Here is a 16,193-nt window from a genome sequence, read left to right as displayed (position 1 = left end):
AGTTATTGTAAAAATAAACGTTCTGCAGAAATTAGATATTAATTTCTTTGTTTTAAATTTATTATATCATTTATACTTAACTAGCCTGGGTGTCAGGCTTTCCCGGGTGTTTGGAGGTGTGTGTTGAGCAAAAAAAAAAAAAAAAAAAAAATAGTGGTAGTAGGCAGGCAGGATGAAACCCGTACCGCGAATGAGGAAAAGAATGTGAAAAAAAAAACAAAAAAAAACGGACGTCTTTGTCGTTGTGTCCATCGCCAAACCGGAAGTGGCGAAGGGGAGTGTAGGGTAGGATTTTGTTACTTGTCGGGTTTGTCACGATATATAGTAAGGCTAGTCAATCGAAAAGAGGGAATGACTTTCAAAAATATCAGCGAAAAAAGCGATCCCTCCTTGTAAAAGTGCCCAGTTGAAGGTGAAGAAATTCATGTTTTTAGCCAATTTTTGGATATTTGTCGTCCGAAGGGTCGAGCTTCAAAACGATACCAATCTCGTGAAAATCCGTCGCCTCTATCGAAAGTTTTAGGCATACATACATACATACATACATACATACATACATACATGCATACATACATACATACATACATTTAAACAAACAGGTGAGATTTATATTTATACTTAATAATACAGGGTTTGTGTTTATACTAAACTACAAATATTAAACTCAGTTTTAGCAAACCAGTATTTGGTTTAGTGAAAACCGGTTTTAAAAATCGATCTTGAGTCCTTAATGAAGGTCAAATCAATTTCTTTTATGAAGGTCAAATCATATTGCTCGATGACTAATAACATTTCAGTTCCAAACTGGCTTGGAATTCCTTTGAATGATGCATGATTATTTGATCAGAGATGACAAGTATTCTTCAAATTGTTTTCAAGGAGATATTAGATAAAAAAAAAAAAAAAGAAAGTATTTATCCGGCCGATAAGAAGTGATTCAGATGACAGATAAATAAGGATTTTTTTAGAAGTTTTTGTTTTAAGTTAAGATAAGATGTTGACTGATATGATGCAGCAAAAAGAGACATTTAATTTTTGCTGCATTTATTGGAATCGAATGATATAGATATATATGGTGAGAATAATATATATATATATATATATATATATATATATATATATATACGATTTTTATATTATTTTATACTATTTTTATATATTGAGCTTTACCTTTTTTGGCTAGGATCGTCCTGAACGTAATATTTCACTGTAATATCTGCCAGGAAAATTCACTTGATTTCTAATCTGTGACTTATCTCATATATATATATATATATATATATATATATATATATATATATATATATATATATATAATTATTTACTATAATAATTATTAAATACCTACAGACACTAGTGTTTCATCCTTTCGGGAATCATCAGTGCATGGTGTCATGATTAACACCGGTAAACCCTGTATATCGCTTTATTGCAGGTCAATATTTTTTTAATTTTGAAATTGCTATGAAATGCAGAGAAGTGAAATTTGGTGCACTGGAAGAGCATAACAAGGTGCCTTATTTCCTTGTTTTTTTGTGAAATTTGAACCAATATTTTGAAAATTGTGGTAATTTTTCCATTTTCTGGTAGTTTTAAGTGTGTATCACTTTATTGCAGGTCTCTCAAAATGCCTAGAAAAGAGTCAATGGACGGCTAGTGAAAATAAACTTGTTTTAGGTCTTGCAAAAGGTTTATCTCTTGAAGATCTAACCAAGAAGCTTGGAAGAGATCGAAGAACATTGTCTTCATTTGTTGAAAATCAAAATTTTTTTTTTACATGGAAATCACTACCTATCAAGGCCTGAAAACCACTCGGGGATAAGGGTTATTGTGTGTACAGTAATCAATGGGATAGTATCGTAGTAATCGTTAGTATTGGATATTTTGATAAAATGTCTTACTTAAGGAGGCGATTCATCAGGAATTTGTTTATGTTGGACTTGAAGACATCCAGGTTGTAGTCAGGTGGGAAACAGGCAAACCAAATATCAAACCAAGGAAGGATAAAAATACAAAAAAGTCAGTTTCTGCTTGTGATGTTAGAAAAATTCGCCGTCAACTTATCAAGCAGCCAGGCAGCAAAAGTGCTGCTATATTTGACAAGGCTGGAATATCTTCCTTGTCTAGAAAGACACTATGCAATGTTTTAAACGAAATTGGAAGAAGCATTAAGCCCATAGCAAGACCTGTTTTAAACCAAACTGATAAGGAAAAACGTTTGGCTTGAGCTCAGAAATGCATGAAAACCAGCTTTGAAAATGTTCTTTTTACTGATGAGGCCAAAGCAACCCTTGATGGACCAGATGGGTGGGCCAAAGTTTGGAGTCCTCTTGGATTCCCTACTCCTCATCATTCCGTCGTCAACAGGGAGGTAGAGGTGTCATGTTTGGGGCTGGAATAATCTGCAATGAACTAATTGGACCATTTTGAATGCCAGAAGGTGTCTAAATGACAAGCAAGTCTTATATTTTAATTTTAAATGAGCATTTGTCACCATGGTTTTAAAAATCGATCTTGAGTCCTTAATGAAGGTCAAATCAATTTCTTTTATGAAGGTCAAATCACTTTGAGATATATATATATATATATATATATATATATATATATATATATATAGAGAGAGAGAGAGAGAGAGAGAGAGAGAGAGAGAGACAGACAGACAGACAGACAGACAGACAGACGCGTGTTGGGACGATTAATTGGATTCAGAATCAAGACTTGGCTAAATCGGATCTTTTTAAGTACTGGGATCGGAAAATCTTGTAGTTATTTTCCGATGCCAAAAGAAGATTCTTTTAATTGTTCCATTTTTGTCCTTTTTTTAAACTGAATTTCTCGTTGCTGACACTAATAATAATTATAGATCTTATAGATTTACCACTAAAAGTAAAGTTTGCATAGATAACACCCACCGCAAATGTGTTTTTATGTTTCCGAAAATATATGGATGTATTTCATTGGTATTTCCATGAATCTAACCCCCTCCCCCCAAAAAACAACAACTCTATAGCTAAATATCTAGAAGTTTACAAATAATCAAAATTGGTAATTGTATCGGAATCAGAAACTTAATCAATGAGACTACAGTGTAGTGATTGGTAGTGGTGGATACGGCTCAACAAGAACTTGTTTGCATTGGACTTGAAGATATATATATATATATATAAGTGGCCTGGCAAGGTTACAGGGGAGACAACCAAGCAAAGAAATCTGAAGCAAAATTCATCCCAAAACAGCAAAACTAAAGCTGGCTTGCCAGGACACTATATTTATAAATGTATGTTAATTTGAATATATTTTCTTGGTTTGAAAATATGTTCTTTTTAACCAATTGTCATAAAATTGTAACCATAAATAGTATTATAATCTTCTAAAAGATTGCAAATTTTCATGTAGGTTTGGCCCATAGAACCAAAGAGCGTTTCAATATTCAATTTTGTGATGAGTATAGATGTATTCATATATAGATATACAACTTTTGGGGGCAATTTTATAAGTTTGAAATCTCTGATCAGAATTTAACAAATGAAGGCTCGTTGGAAAGCTAATGACCTGAATTATGTAGTTGCCTATGTGACATTTGCCCTTAATGTCGCACATTACTGTTTCAACAAGTGGGGGATTACTTTTCTATATTAATTTAACGTAAAATGAGGACCCATTTAATGGCCACCTTGGTTATAAAGTAGGTGTTCATTTTACGTAAAATTAATATAGAAAAGTGATTCCCCACTTTATAATTTCTTCATATCAACCTCCACCATATCTTTATGTACCTAGAATTAAAATCACCTAGGTCTGCTCGCTTCACTTCTTTTTCGATATGACCTGAAGAAGGATGGGTCGCATTTTCCAGACTCTAAGCTAAGGTTAAAAAATGTTTCTATCTATAACTTTTTGAAATCTATTTTGTGCTATTGTTACCGCTAACATGCTGTATTGCAAATATTGTTTTTATTTTTATTTTCTTATTGCAGCTTTGACTTAAAACTCGGAACTTAACTTTACCTATCTTGTCTTGCTTTTTTCTTTTTTGTTCTGAAATCTTTTTTGTCAAATATGCTATTAACCCAAATTGTTTTGTTACATGTAAAAAGAAAAAAAAAGTCACCCATTAAAACGAGAACCTTCCAAATTAAAATCTTGAACTATTATCTAAACTAAAAAAAATGTAAGTTAATACAAAATTAAGCCGACTTCACAAATTGATAAAAGTTCATTATTGGATTTTAATTATAAGGTGAAGCTCAAAGATTTAAACTCGAGATAGATAATGCTAAAAACATCCCCACATTAATATGGGAGGGGAGATTATCTTCAAACAGCGTCTTAAATTGATCATTGAGCACTGGACTTTACTAAGTAGATATCAATAAGTCCCTCGTACCTATTCCATTTTTTTTTTTTTTTTTGGAGAGTAGATAATGCAGTGAATGTGTTATCGGCAGCTCCAGTAACTTTCGCTTCTCCTTTTTTGTCCCTCAGTCCTCATTCAAATGAGTGATTTTTCTGACAAAAGGTGAAAAAGCTGCTTTCCAGGTTGGTAGTACTTTGTGAACAGTAGTCTGAGATGTCAGAGATTTTTCTGTCTCTATGTCTATCCTTATGGCCATGTCACTAGTAAGGGTACTGGAGGTAAACGTTTCATCTGGCCTGACGTTATCCGCCTGATAGTCAGAGACCCGAACCTTGGATTAACCACTAAGGAAGCTGTTCTATCAGCAGGTGCAAAGTACTGGGGCTGCTGTATTGCCATTTGGTGAATGGATTCTGGACCATGCACTAGTCTCTGGTAAGGCATCTCGATGCCATGCTAGTGGGTAATTGTTACGGTATGTGCTACTTAAAAAAAAAAAAAATTTCCTGTCCTTTTCTCTCTTACTTTCCCTCTCTATCCTGCTCTAACCAAGTATGCCGACCTGTCCCACAAATCCCAAAACCTCAACATGAAATATCTCCAGAAAAAAACATGGATAAACCTAGAACCCCATCTTCCAATGTAGACCCCTACTACCATGTCTCCTTCTCCAACATCAGGGGTCTACGTTCCAACCTTCCAGAAGTTGAAACCCAATTACAGGAGACGACACCAGACATATTCCTTCTAAGCAAAACTGGAATAGGACCGACCACTTCCCTAGATGAGATCATAATTAACGGATACTCTAACTTAACATCTAAATCTGACCCCCAAGATCGCCATGGGCATGGAATATGTGCCTACATTAAAGATGGCTTTCCGTGTAGCAGGAATATCTCCAGAGATGACCCTAATTTAACTTATATGTGCTTCTGGCTTGCATTTGCTTACACCACTGCATTTATATTTGCCCTCTATCGGCCACATAACAGCACAGTTACTATCTTTAAGAGTATATCTGAGAAAATAGACCATATCCTGTCTGTACATCCCTCGGCTAATATTCACATCTGTGGTGACTTCAACGTCCATAACATGGAATGGCTGACCACTCAAATAAGATAGATGATGAGGGGAGGTTCTGTCATGATTTTGCCATTGCCTATGACCTCACTGAGATTGTTTGCGAGCCTACCCGTTTGCCCAATACTACAAGTCAGTATGCAAGCCTTCTAGACCTTTTTCTCTCAACTTCCCCTGTTACGTTTTTCTCCTCTAGGATCCTCCGACCACTCCGTTGTATCAGTTAAGATAAAAATGGAATGTAATAAGTCCCCAGATGTACCCCTCCACCGTACTGTATACTGATACTCCATGACTGACTGGGATAGCTTCCGTACATTCATATCTGATCTACCTCTGCATTCCATGTTTAAAAAGGATGTGTCCTCTATAGTATCAGACCTGACTGAATGGTTTATTGTAGACATAGACCGATTCATACCATCTAAAAAATTCCAACAAAAACCTAACAGCCAGTCATGGTTCTCCCCAGAATGTACTGCTGCTATCACGCACAGAAATCACTTTTTCCATAGCTACCAACATAATAGAGGCACTGAGACTAAAGCTGCTTTCAGGAACGCCAGCAACCACTATAAAAGAGTAATAAAAAATGCAAGAGAACTATATGCTCAATCCGTTAAATCCAAAGTAGCTGATCAGAGGCTTGGTTCCCACCAGTTTTGGCAAATAACAAATAGGATCCTGAACAGAAGTGTGCGTTCTATCCCAACCATTATCAATGGATCAGAGATCATCTCGTCAGCATCAGACAAGGCCAAACTATTTGCCAAGAATTTTGCAGCCAATTCTACCCTATGCGATGAAGGCCATCAACTCCCCGTATTTCCTCCTATAACACAGAACAAGCTAGGTAACATACAAATAACTGTGTGTGAGGTCGCCAAGCTAATCAAGAATCTTGATTCCAGTAAAGCAACTGGCCCTGACGGCATCCCAATTATAGTGCTAAAAAAGCTTCAACCAGAACTTGCTCCCATACTTACAAAACTGTTTAAGCACTGCCTTAAGGAGAAGTGCTTCCCAACACCCTGGAAAACCTCATCAGTATGCCCTGTATTTAAGAACTCAGGTGATGTCATCTCCCTCTCAGTACAGACCAATAATCTCCTGTGTATCATGAGTAAGTTGCTGGAATCCATATTAAATAGAGAAGTAGTCAACCATCTAAGCAGAAATAACCTTCTTAGTAACACGCAATATGGTTTCCATTCTGCAAGATCTACCGCAGATGTGCTAACAGTTATATCGCATAGGATTAGCGAATCTCTTGACAAAGGCTTCCTTTCTAGGGCAATTGCTCTTGACATATCAAAGGCCTTCGACAAGGTATGGCATAAAGGCCTACTACACAAGATTTCCAGCTACAGTATAACTGGGAATGTTTTCTCAATCATTAAATCATTTCTCTCTTATAGGCTCATAAGAGTAGTGTTTGATAGACAAAAATCAGAGGCCCACAGTATTAATGCTGGAGTCCCTCAGGGGTCCATTCTGAACCCAACTCTCTTCCTGATCTACATCAATGATCTCCCAAAACACATACTTAAATCACTCATTGACATCTATGCTGATGACACGACCATCTACGGCAACACATCAAAGGCTGTAAATGACAAAGTTCTCTCTGATTCTCTCTCCTCTGATCTCAAGCGCGTGGTACAGTGGGGGAAGAAGTGACTGGTTATCTTTAATGCATCTAAAACCAAGCTCCTATCTTTACATCATCAACGCTCTGATCCCCATCTGGCATCAACTGAAATGGATGGCTCTCGTCTAGGAGAAACCCCATGTTTTGACAAGCTTCTGGGCTTGACCTTTACTCCTGATCTGAAATGGAACACGTACATCAAGTCTGTTGCCAAAGTCGCTGGAAAGATGGTGGAATTCAGAAGATATCTCACTACTGATGCAATTCTCTATCTATATAAAAGCCAAGTACGACCAAGGATGGAATACTGCTGCCATATTTGGGCAGGAGCTGCAAAAACAGCCTATCCTGCCTTGATAGAGTACAAAATAGACTTCGTGGCTTAGCAGGAGATGCCCTTTTCTCTTCCCTGCAACCTCTCTCCCACAGAAGAGATGTTGCGAGCCTATCTTTGTTTTATCGTTATTTCCATGGTAGGTGCTCGTCTGAGCTCCAATCTCTGGTCCCCCCTCGTCAATCTTTCACGATAAACACCCGTCTAGCTGAAACCACTGTCAAAAATTTTCCCCACTCTTTATCTGTGCCTAAATCAAAACGTAGATTCCATGAACAAAGCTTCTTTCTTAGAACTGCACGCCTGTGGAACTCTGTTCCGTCTGCCTGTTTCCCACCCGACTACAACCTGGATGTCTTCAAGTCCAACGTAAACAAATTCCTGATGAACCGTCCCCTTAAGTAGACACTTTATTAAATCTCAACAATAACGTACTGTACATGCAATAACTCTTATCCCTGAGTGGCCTCCGGGCCTTGATAAGTGGTGACCACCTTATAAAAAAACCCAAAAAAACTACTCGTTTCCTGGGATTTTTACTCCGATATAGGTGCGGTGAGTGCTTCTGTTTTTCTAAATCTGTACCTGGCCCTAGGAAGCGTTGCTATGAAACCGTAAATGCGATCGACTTCCGTTTACGTCGAGGAATAGATGGCATATTGATTAATAAGTGTATAACACACCCTAGTTATAGTTACGTAACCAGATATGATGCAATACTTATATTTAAATATGATGCAATCGTAATCTTTTATTTAATCAAACTATGGTATATATTAAGACTAGTATAGGCATTACACCATTCTATTGGCAATGTCGAAGGTATGGTGTATTATTATTACATAATTTTAGCAGACGTCAGTGGTATTTAATTGTATTATGAACAAAACAGCCGTCTGCTAAAATTATGCTTACCTTACGCCATTTGGAAAATGGCATAATGTAAGCAAATAATAAAATAATTGCAGCTTCTTTTCCAATTTTCGGATTTTTTAATCACGTCAAAACGCATTTTATTTCCTTTTGATGGATTGATTGTTGCTAATTCTTCTGATGAGTTAAGGGCAAAATAGATTCATTGATTTATATAATAATTAAATAAGTAATTTTGTGTCACGAAACAGATACTGTCAAGAATTGTAAGTGTCAAGTGAATTACAAGAATAAATTGTAACATGGTCAACATCATCAAATTTGTAATATAGACTTTTGTCATTTATTCATTATATATGCGTGTGTGTGTGTGTGTGTGTGTGTGTGTGTGTGTGTGCATGACGACAATTCTCAACCTATATACTCAATAACTATTTGATCTACAGACTTGAAATTTGGTATATAGGGTATTCAGACATGTGGAAAACTTTTTAATCGGTTTTCATCCAAAAAAAAAAAAAAAAAAGAGCCGCTAAGAGGTCAAAATTGAAAAATTGGTATTTGGGGGAGGGTCTCGGATTTTAGGTTTTTGTCTCGATCTCAGCTCGAGTATTTTTTTTTTATTTACAAAAAGTGAACTGTTTAGAAAAACATAGCACTCGCATGCTCATATCTCAGTTTCTTTCCTTTTTTTTCTTTCTTTTTTTAACGGATTTTAATGTTACGTTTAATACTGGGCAACGTCGGGTACATCTTCTAGTACATATGTATGCAAGATTACAAGACAGTGTAATTGTTCATTTGAAATGTTCCGTTAGAAAAGTAACAAAATGTATGTTTTTATGTTTGTAGTTTATGAGTACGTGAATACGCACGATGGTGAACATGGATCATAAGGTCATGGACCTGATTATATTATAATCACAGATCGCGTGTGAGCTGAAAGCCATTCATGAAAATTAAGAAAAATTACATATGCAAACCCTTGTCAATCTAAATATTTAACACGATAATTAAAATACAATCATAAAAACAAAAGAAAAAATAAAATTTAAAAAAACACTTCACAAAAAATTAGTTTTCCTCAAGGAACGTCAAAATACTTCAAAGTAAAAGAAATCAACCAAAGTGAAATCGATTAGCTATTGCATGTAAGTTGTAGACACTTATTGAAATTTTTTTTTTTTTTTACATTGGCATCATCACTTATCAAAGCCCAGAGGCCACTCGAGGATAAGGCTTAAAGAGTGTACCGTAGTTAATTGGGCAATATAGCAATCGTTATAATTGGAAATTCGGTAAATTTGTTAACGGCTCATCAAGAATGTGTTTACATTAGACTTGAAGATAACCATATTGTAGTCAGCTGGAAAACAGGCAAACGGAAGATAGTTCCACAAGCTTGCAGTTCTAAGAAAGAAACTTTGTTCATGGAATCTATGTTTAGGTTTAGGCACAGATAAAGAGTGGGGGAATTATATAAGGGTGGGACTTTGCTGCTTGTCGGATTTGTCAGGGTCATTTACATCGAGGGGGTACAAGGACTTGTAGTTCGTTGAAGCATCCACCATTAAAATACTTGTAAAACAGGCAGGGGGGTGCAACATTTGCAAAATTTTTGTGTGAAATCTTTAAATAATCAGTCCAGCCGAATGAACTCTCACACACACACACAAAGTTTTTTTTTATATAATAATTATATATATATATAGAGAGAGAGAGAGATAGAGAAAGAGAGAGAGAGAGAGAGAACATGACTTGATAGAGGTCCTAAGTAATTCATAATTGTATTTTTCGGTCACCCACACTGTGGATTGAACCTTCAACCTTCAGGAAAATATCACTTTTTTATATTTGATTTTTACTAGTACTCTAACTTGCGGACAAATTCTAGTACGGATTTTAGGAGCCTTAAACCTAATTATTACTATATATTAACCTATATCTATCTATCTATCTATCTATCTATTACGAGCCTGACGTTGTTTTATCGTTATTTCCATGGGAAGTGCTCGTCTGAGCTCCAATCTCTGGCCCCCCCTTGCCAATCTTTTACGAAAAACACCCAACTAGCTGAAACCACTGTCAATAATTTTCCCCACTCTTTATCCGTACCTAAATCAAAACATAGATTCCATGAACAAAGCTTCTTTCTTAGAAGTTCACACCTGTGGAACTCTGTTCTGTTTGCCTGTTTCCCACCCGACTACAACTTGGATGTCTTCAAGTCCAACATAAACAAGTTCCTGATAAACTGCCCCCTTAAGTAAGACACTTTATCAGATCTCCATTACTAACGATTACTACGATATTGTCCCATTGATTACTGTACACGCAATAACCCTTATCCCCGAGTGGCCTCTTGGCTTTGATAAGTGGTGACTTCAGTGTAAATATATATATATATATATATATATATATATATATATATATATATATATATATATATATATTAATGTTTTTACTTATTGCTTGTATATATTATCTATTGTTTATAATTAATGGTTCCTATATCATATTAAATTCTATACTAGATCAACTTAGTAATAATACTACTAGCTAACAAAGGCAATGGATAGAGCAGAATATTCCAAGAAATTGGAAAATTTAATAGAATCTTGTGGCTACTGTAAAGTGAAAAAGAATCCGACCTTGAAAACGGAAAGGAAGCTGTCACAAATCCTCAGTAAGAGCAAGGACCTTATACCACCTGCAAAATACAGACAGCTAATACAGCATTACAGCAAGCTAACAACTTTGTACAGTCTCCCTAAGATTTACAAGGACAGTATTCCATTAAGACCCATTGTCAGTGCCCAAGGTTCAGCATGCCATCCATTGAGCCGATTCTTGGTAGATATAATCATTCCAATCATCGGCAAATCTCCATCATACGTCAAGAATTCAGCTCAATTCATGGAAATAATAGACAATGCTCCCATTCATTCCAACCAGATAATGAGTCCAGATGTAGTGAGTCTGTTCACGAAAGTACCCACTGATGAGACTGACAGTGATACAGGAGAAGCTGACATGGGATACCTCACTGAAAGAATGCACTTGCGTCCCAAATGGCAATATAATGGAGATGCTGACCTACTGTATAGAAATTACATACTTTGTGATGGGATCTGATATATATCGGCAGGAAGTAGGTCTGGCGATGGTATCACCATTGTCCCCAGTACTAGCCAATGCATACATGGAATACTTTGAGGAAATGGCATTAGGATGAACACCACTAAAGGCAACAATACGGCTGCGATATGTAGATGACACATTCATACTCCGGCCCCATCAGGAAGATGTTCAAACATTACTAAACCATGTGAACTCGATCTGTCCAACTATACAGTTCACGGTGGAAAAAGAACATAATAAATTTCCATTACTAGATGTACTGATAACTCGCAAAGGTCAGGGGTTTATGTCATCTATATACCGAAAGCCAACTTTTACTGAACAGTACCTAAACTTCAACTCCCACCATCCATATAATGTAAAGAAAGGAATCGTCAGTTGCCTATATCAAGGGCATATCAAGTGGATTAGTATTTGTTACGCATTAGTAGGTTAAAGTGTTAATACAAACAAAATGGATGCAGTTTAACGTCTTGCCCAGGACTTTGGTGGTAGAGGTCCGTAGATCAGAACTACGCTCTGCTACCAAAGTCCTGGGCAAGACGTTAAACTGCATCCATTTTGTTTGTATTAACACTTTAACCTACTAATGCGTAACAAATACTTTTACTAAAAAAACGTTAAAAAAAACAAGTCATTTTTTTTTAAACATTTTCTTTGTAAATTTCCTTTTTGACAAATATTTTTTGCATGCTTATTTTAAGGTGCACATAAATTACAATTGACTTTTATTTTTTATGCACATTATTTATCAAAATGTCCTATTTTTTTGCATTGTTTTAATTTAAAAAAAAACTCTCTTTTTAAATGGGTACATATTGCATGTATATTTATTTATATGTATATTTATATGTATATGCGTATGCGTTTTTGAACAAAGCTGCATAATCAAATTTAAGAGATGGCTTCCTTTTTCACATGCCTATCCTTTTTTAGGTAAAAATAAAAACCCATTTCTTTTTCTTTTCTGTACACATATACAGGGTGACCAAAAAAAAAAAAAACGGGCCCCAACTCTTAGGCCCCCCAACTCTTAGGCCCCGTTTCTAAGTGTTTTGTCCAAATAAAATGAAACTTTGGTCATAACTAGTTTATTATATTCAAAACATCACATCAAAACACTAGGGTCTTTGGCCTTTTTTTCTCCATTCTACAGCATATGTTCTAGATGGCCTCCATTTAGCTTTTGTTTTTTGGGGTCACCCTGTATTTCTATGTTTGACATTTGAACAAAATTTAAAATGGCGTCTTTTTAGATGCTAAAATTTTAAGATCCAAATGATTTCTAATTTTATCATGTATATTTGAATATAAAAATATATATTTATTTTAAAGCAGAATGAACCAAAGGGACTTCCCCATTATAAAAAAAAATGGGGGGGATGTTGCAATATTTTTGTCTTCTAATGGGGTATGATCCTGCACAGTAGGGAGATTCTATTTATAAACGATGCTGCTAGGAACTGACGAATCGAATTAATTCATGTTCTGCTAGCAACCAATGAGAAACTAGAATTGCTCCATAAATATTAAACCTTTCTGTAGAAACTTCGCATATGTTTTCGTTGTGTCAACACGGGAAGAATCTTTTGCTCTGTGGATTCCAACGCAAGAACTGTTTACTGAGAACCAGTCACCTCCAGGATTTGTGTAGAACAACGAACCATCAGAAACTGTTCTGAAACTAAACATGGCTTACACTTCTAGAGACAGTTTAAGAGAAACCCTCCATCGAAACAACTATCCAGAGAGCATGACATCAGCTCCAAGAAATCTGGACCAGACACAAAAGGACACCACTCAAAGAGTTGAGCAGCAAGATCTCTGTTCACATTACACTTGAACTTCTGCATGTCAATACAGTTGGGAAAACAGGAACCCAGAAGGGAGTTTCAGAATCTAGCACTTATGGGGAAGAAACTATTAGAGTAGAAGGTTTTCTTACATCTAGGGATCTCTACTGTGCAGGGGTGGGATTTTGCTGATTGTTGGGTTTTCGGGGGAGGGTATTTACGTGGAGGGAATACAAGGGCTTGTAGTTCGTCAGAGCATCTACCATTAAAATACTTGTAGAACAGGCAACATTTCATCGATGAGACAGAGGTTGAAGCTTGGATGAGAGTTCAGAACCTATCAGGTTGGCAACTCTCTTTGAGACTCTATCCAAGAGCAAGAGACTAGTAGCAGATGCACCAGCCCAAATGTGACAACAATACTCCATACATGGGTGAATGGTAGCCTTGTAGAAGTACAGGATACTTTCAAGCGTAAGTAGCTTTCTAGCACGGTAGAGAGAGACCACCTTCCTCACAACAGCTCTGGCAATGCTCTCAATGTATCTGTTCCAGCTCATGTTCCCAATATATTTTAAAAATCGATTTTTGACTATATCTTAACAAGCACTAAAATTTGTGACAGAGAATTATAGATTAGGAAATAGAATCCACACACCAAAAGGAAAAAATTCGGACCAATTTCAACCAATTCCCTTACTCAATGTAGAAGGTAAGATTTTTTTGGTGTCATTGCTAGACAATGGCTATATTTAATACCTCAATATAGAAAACTGAAATTCACGGCTTTCCTGGTTGAATCAAACATGCTATGTTTTGATACTGAATAAAAATGGCCCAAAATAATAAATTAGACTTAGATAATGCATATAGTTCAGTAAGACATCAACTAGTAGTGAAAGCAATAGAATTCTTTTGAATTTCTGAAGACATTAGAAATCTAATATTAGCATATTTTAAAGTTCTGATTTTTTTTTTACATGACTGGAATATTGTTCTCATCTTGAGTGTTATTTGTGCAACGTTTCAGATGGATTGTTAGGCAACTCAACGAGGCAGCACATAAGCTAAAAAAAGAAAAATTATTAAGCAGACTAAGCATTTTAGTAGCATTTGGGAATCTCTAATTGTAGAAAAAAAAAAAAAAAAAAAAACATTGTGCAACTTTTCGGCAATGGAAGGGAGATAATCCGATGTCGATCTTTATTAGAGTTGCCTCCCCTTTGTCAACCAATTTTTTTCACAAATCCCAAACTATAATCATAAAATAGAGACTAGCTCGAAAATATCAATGGAGTCAGTAACTTTTCTCTTTTTTGTTTTTTGTTTTTTTCAAAACAACAGCCAACATGCCTGGGGATGGTCGAAGGCTTATCTGACTGAAACGTTGCACAAACGACACTCAAGATGAGAACAATAGTCTAATCAAAGCAAGTAATATAGCATATTTTAAAAGTATATTTTTGAGATGTTTTAATAATAAATATTTAACTAACTGGCAAAAGTTGAATATTATGATGGGATGTGTTATCTCTCTACTACTGTTTGTGTTTGTTATGTAGATGATATTGACTAGTGCCGGAAACATCAATAAAAAAGATCCCTTTTTTTATGGAAATCGCTATCGACAAGGGGTTAAGTCACTTGATGTAAAGAGCTAACAAGAACAAAAGATGATTGTTGCAAAGACAGGTGATTCCTATTGACTTTAGTCTAGAAAAGACCTAGTTTAAAGTAAAAGGAAAACAGTCAGCAGGAAGAGAGTTCCATAAACCTGTAGTTCTTGGAAAGAAGCTACTGGCATAGGTAGATGTATTACAATGAGGTATCAAAACAAAAGAGTAACTTAACTTGTCTTTGGTAACATTCAAGCAATTGTTACAATTAAGGAAAGGTATTTTTTTTTTTTTTTTTTTTTTACACAGTGATCACCACTTATCAAGGCCCGGAAGCCACTCAGGGATAAGGGTTATTGCAAGTACATCACGTTAGTGAAGAGATTTTATGAAGTGTTTAATTAGGGGGGCGGTTCATTAGGAATTTGTTAACATTAGACTTGAAGACATCCAAGTTGTAGTCCGGAGGGAAGCAGGCAGACGGAACAGAGTTCCACAGGCGTGCAGTTCTAAGAAAGAAGCTTTGCTCATGAAATCCGCGTTTTGATTTAGGCACAGATATAGAGTGGGGGAAATTTTCACAGTGGATTCAGCTAGACGGGTGCTTTTCGTGAAAATATGGCGAGGGGGGACAAGGGATTGGAGTTCAGACGAGCACCTGCCATGAAAATAACGATAAAACAAGGATAGGCTCGCAACGTCTCTTCTGTGGGAGAGGGGTTGCAGGGTAGAGAAAAGGGCATCCCCCACTAAGCCACGAAGTCTATTTTGTACTCTGTCAAGGCATGATAGGCTGTTTTTAGCAGCTCCTGCCCAGATATGGCAACAGTATTCCATCCTTGGCCGTACTTGGCTTTTATATAGATAGAGAATTGCATCAGTAGTGAGATATCTTCTGGAGCGGTAGAAGGATCCCACCATCTTTCCTGCGACCTTGGCAACAGCCTTGATGCACGTGTTGATGGCTGACTGGGATAGCTTCCGTACATTCATATCTGATTTACCTCTGCACTCCATGTTTAAAAAGGAAGTGTCCTCTATAGTATCAGATCTGACCGAATGGTTAATTGTAGGCATAGACCAATTCATACCATCTAAAAAATTCCAACAAAAACCTAACAGCCAGCCATGGTTCTCCCCAGAATGTGCTGCTGCTATCGCGCACAGAAATCACTTTTTCCATAACTACCAACGTAATAGATGCACTGAGACTAAAGCTGCTTTCAGGACTGCCAGCAATCACTGTAAAAGAGTAATAAAAAATGCAAGAGAGCTATATGCCCAGTCTGTTAAATCCAAGGTAGCTGATCAGTGGCTTGGTTCCCACCAGTTTTGGCAAATA

The sequence above is a fragment of the Euprymna scolopes genome, chromosome 6 (genome assembly GCF_053919585.1).
Source record: "Euprymna scolopes isolate OS-2025 chromosome 6, ASM5391958v1, whole genome shotgun sequence".
Lineage (NCBI taxonomy): Eukaryota > Metazoa > Mollusca > Cephalopoda > Sepiida > Sepiolidae > Euprymna > Euprymna scolopes.
Note: the sequence above shows the minus strand (reverse complement) of the source record.